Raw genomic sequence first — 4,722 nt, forward strand, 5'->3', positions numbered from 1 at the left:
AGTTTCTATTTCAGAGTGGAACATATTAAAACCAGTAAACCTTGCCAAATTTAGAACATGTAGTTCTTACAGAGAAAACGTATCAACTGGAGTTTTGTTTCTTCCAAATTCTTTCTGTTCAGTAGGGCCAACATTTTCCTCCTGGTTCTACAGAAAAATAACTTCATGTAGCTCCTTAAAAAATAAGGATAGATTACAAAATCAAGTTTAAATACAAAACTACATTACAAAAATTTAGTATGTTTTAAGTGGATTGACAATTGGCCATTTCTCTAGTTTTCTCATTGTTTCTATAAATGAACTCCAGAGAAAATACATTGTAAGTAAATTGTCATGTTGCAACATTTCAAACAATCTCTTTCATTTTGTTAATTAACACAGTGTATTTCAATTTTCAAGCCACATAACTCTGTGCTAGTGTCCAAGCAAATGGCTTATCAAACAAGTATTTACAGAACCCATTTATCTAGTTTTCTCTAAGGCATGTTTTTTTTTTCAAGTGGAGTATATGCATGCTTCCATGATGATTTCTGTAGACCACAAACACACTAATAGAGTAAGGACTGTTGATTGCCAGAATTTGGGTGCAGTAACTCTGAAGATTTCTTAAAGAGAAGCCAACTGGCAAGCTGGGCTAAGCACCACAGTCCAGTTATGAAATAACTAGCCCATTATGTCATAGGCTCTGCTTGCTACTCTGACACTTGAGCATGTACACCCACTGAAGTCAGTATAATTGGTACCAGCTGTTTAACTGTTGCTCTTTTTCTTTTAAATTTGGCCAGAAGCCAAGCTGACTTAAAAGCAATGATTCTAAAAAGAGCCTGAAGACTCCTGCCAATGTATATGTATGTTTTTGTTTCAAGCTGTCTTGCTGGAGTAGTTCATTCCAAGGCCATGATGGATAAAAGACAGTAACACAGATGCAAGAGAAATAGGCTGTCTGGCTGCTAAGAGTCAGCTGGACAGAGGGAAGCCAGAATGTGTGAAACAAACGCCTCATTTTTCCTCTCTTTTCTTTACAAAGCAACAGTTTCCACTCACTGGTGTGACCAGTGATTTGTTTTTATCCTCCAGATATTTTCTGTAACAGAGTTTTGAAGTGAATGTGAATAATGGGTTCAGGGTCTTAAAAATGTAGTTTCTTCCTGTTTTTATTTGTTATCAAGTCATTGAAGAAAAATTTATTTTGACTACCCAGCAAATATGAAACAATATCCTTCCCCTAATCCCTAAAGTAACAGACACATCAAGGATACTGTACCCAATGCCCCTGATATAACATGAGAAGTTTATTCAAAGATCCAAACAGAGTCAGTTATTAGAAAATGTATATTGGCATTGACCTTCTCAACTACTACTGAAAGCAACTGTTTTGTAAAACATCATAGTTTAAACAAACTGTAAAATTCCAAGTATTAAAAGGATGATAAAGCATTAAACTGAATTTTAGTGTCTTGAAAGTATTCAAGTTTCACTTCAGGTAATAGTAAACTCCTAGTTGTAGGAAGAGTATTAGAGAATATTCAGAGAGTTAGAAAAGTGTGTGGGTGGGTAGGTGGGGGAGTTTCCACATGGAAGCAGGGTGGAAGAGGGATGGAATGAGAGCTTTGCAGAGGGGAAACCAGGAAGGAGAACAACATTTGAAAGGTAAATAAATAAAATAACCAATAAAAATATAAAAAAAGAAAAAATATAAAAAAGAAAAGGAATTACATGGCAACAGGAAGATCAAATAGGTGTAAATGTTGAAAACACAGACATAAGCAGAAAATCATAGAACTAATGGAAACATTTTCAGAATCTGAGAAAGGAAAGAAACGTTAAAAATATTATGAAGAAAAAAATCAAGGTTTGATAATGATGAAATTGAAGGGAAACAGGATGTTAGCCCACTCCATATATTAAATGAAACACTTCTTACTCACTCAACAAATGTTTATTGGACACATGATACATAGTATACCCATAGTGGGAAACAAAAGCACATTCAGATAGTACAGATATCCCCTGTAGGGAGAAGAGAAATCTTGCCACCAGGTAATATTCACTAATGTAATACTCACTAGTATGGTTGGATCTCATCCGAGGACAACACCAAAAAAAATGTTTTCCAATTATAAGTCATCAGAGTCTAGTCTATGTGTGCTAGTAGACCGTTGCAACTTTCTCTTCCACCTGGGGATCAAGAACATAATTCAATTCTTTGTCTCAGGAGTAAGTTCTTTCTTATCTATAGTTGAATAATTTGTGATGCTGCCTAGAGAACCATGTTGTTGATATTTTATGGGTATACAAACCTTATCATGTTTAGAAAATGCTACCTAGCAGCAGGCTTCCTTGTCCTCTGCCTCTTATGATCTTTCTGTTCCCTCTACTGCAGTGTTTCCGAGGATTAAGTGTAATAGTTATGCCACAGATGTCGCGGTCGGGGTGGAGAAACATGATTATGCCAAATAAATCTTAATGCCACAAAAAATTCTGAAAATATTACTCTTTGTAGCAGTGATTTGAGTAACAATCTAACTCAGATTATCAGGGCCCAAGCTTAAATCATTTGTGCTTGTTGATTTTTAAGTGCTTTAGCTTGCTTTATTCAGATTGATAATGATGTGCATGAATTTAAGACTAAAATTCATGGTTGATCAGTGTGCGATTTGTATTCGTCTTTAGGAAATGGTATCACAATGGTTAATGCTAAATATTTTTACATCTCTTCCATCTATAATACATTTGATGCCTTTTAGCTAAATATTGATCCTATGCAAAAACGTAGCTTTATACCACATCAGATGCCTGCATTGCCAGAAAAGAAACTTGTAGAATTCATGCTTGCGTTCTGCTGCAGCAATGTTGTTGTAGTTCTCAATGTTATAAAACCTTCCTTGCCTTCTGCTATGGGATCTTAGCTCTGGAACTAACATTTATTAATAGGTAAATGATAAGCAATTGGGCAAATAGCAACCTCAAGAGCATAGTCTTTGTTTTCTGCTCTCCTAACACAAAGTAAAAGAACAGTAGAGAAACTCCAAAACATGAGTCTAAGAGGTCTATAAATACACATAAGTTTCTGGTTACAAGAAATACTTACACATTATGATTAGCATATAAGGATAATACATAATCTTCAATAATCTGAAATATGAATATTTGAGACCAAATTAGTCACAAGCTACCATTACTTCTCTGATTTTGTTCAGAGTATTCTTTGAGAACACACTGCCATTTCAAACTCTAGAAAATACACCAGAAGGAAATAACTCTACTGTACTTTTGATAATAAGAAAGGAAATATGAAAAAAGTATCTTTCATTAATAAGTTGCAACATTTGAAAAACATGCCTAGACTATTTCATACAATAGAAATTCATCTTCCAACTGTAATGGTTATTTGGGGAATAAGAATATATGTTAGTTTGTTTTCAGAAGATGATTTTTAGATTTTCATTGTTCTCATAAAGCAATGACACATTGCCTATGTTTTGATGGAACCCATATCTTTACCTCTCGATCAAATATATTACATAAAATATTGATAGTTGATTCTTATCATAGGTTAGTATAGTGATTTGTGAGGTATCAGCAAAAATAATTCTGTGATTGTGATGATTAGAACACGATGAGCTATAGTAAAGGCTCCCAGCATTAGGAAGGTTGAGAACCACCTTAGGGGTTAGTACTTGTACAGAGCAGGGTAAAATTTACATAGGTGGTTAATTCATATTGTTGTTCCTCCTATAGGGCTACAAATCCCTTCAGCTCCTTGAATCCTTTCTCTAGCTCCTTCATTTGGGACACCGTGCTCAGTCCAATGGATGGCTGTGAGCCTCCTCTTTATCAGGCACTGGCAGAGCCTCTCAGGAAACTGCTATATCAGGCTCCTGTCAGCCAGCACTTGCTGGCATCCACAATAGTGTCTGGGTTTGGTAATTGTATATGGGAAGGATTCCCAGGTGTGGGAGTCTCTGGATTGTCCTTCCTTCAGTCTCTACTCCACACATTGTCTCTGCAACTCCTTCCACGTGTATTTTGTTCTCCCTTCTAAGAAGGACCGAAGTATCCACAATTTGGTCTTCCTTCTTTTTGAGTTTTTTGTGGTTTGTGGATTGTATCTTTGATATTCCAAGCTTCTGGATTAATATCCGCTTATCAATGAGTACCCCCAGAGCTCCCAGGGACTAAACCACTAACCAAAGCATATACATGGTGGAACTCATGGTTCCAGCTGAATATGTGTAGCAGAGGATGGCTTAGTCAGTCATCAATGGGAGGAGAAGCCCTTGGTCCCGTGAAGGCTATATGCCCCAGTGAAGGGAAATGCCAAGACCAGGAAGTAGGAGAGGGTGGGTTGGTGAGCGGGGGAAGAGGGAGGGAATAGTGGTTTTTTTTTTTTTCAGAGGAGAATCCAGGAAATGGGGATAATATTTGAAATGTAAATAAAGAAAATAATCTAATAAGAAAATAAAAAAAAATTTACATAGGTGGATCAACATCATAAAAAAGAGCCTGTCCCAGGGCCTGGGTAAGACTTCTGTTCATAGTATGGCCCTGCTTCTATTTAATCACTAGGCACATTCAAGAACTAGGCATGTATTCATTGACTTTCCTATGAAAAAGCATTAAAAATTTCAAAGTAAATATTTAGAAATTTGTAGGTTATAACTATTTTTTTTCTTTTCTTTCTTTTTTTTTTTTTTTTTTTTTTTTTTTTTTTTTTTTTTT

This window comes from Mastomys coucha, unplaced genomic scaffold, assembly GCF_008632895.1.
Source record: "Mastomys coucha isolate ucsf_1 unplaced genomic scaffold, UCSF_Mcou_1 pScaffold16, whole genome shotgun sequence".
Classification (NCBI taxonomy): domain Eukaryota; kingdom Metazoa; phylum Chordata; class Mammalia; order Rodentia; family Muridae; genus Mastomys; species Mastomys coucha.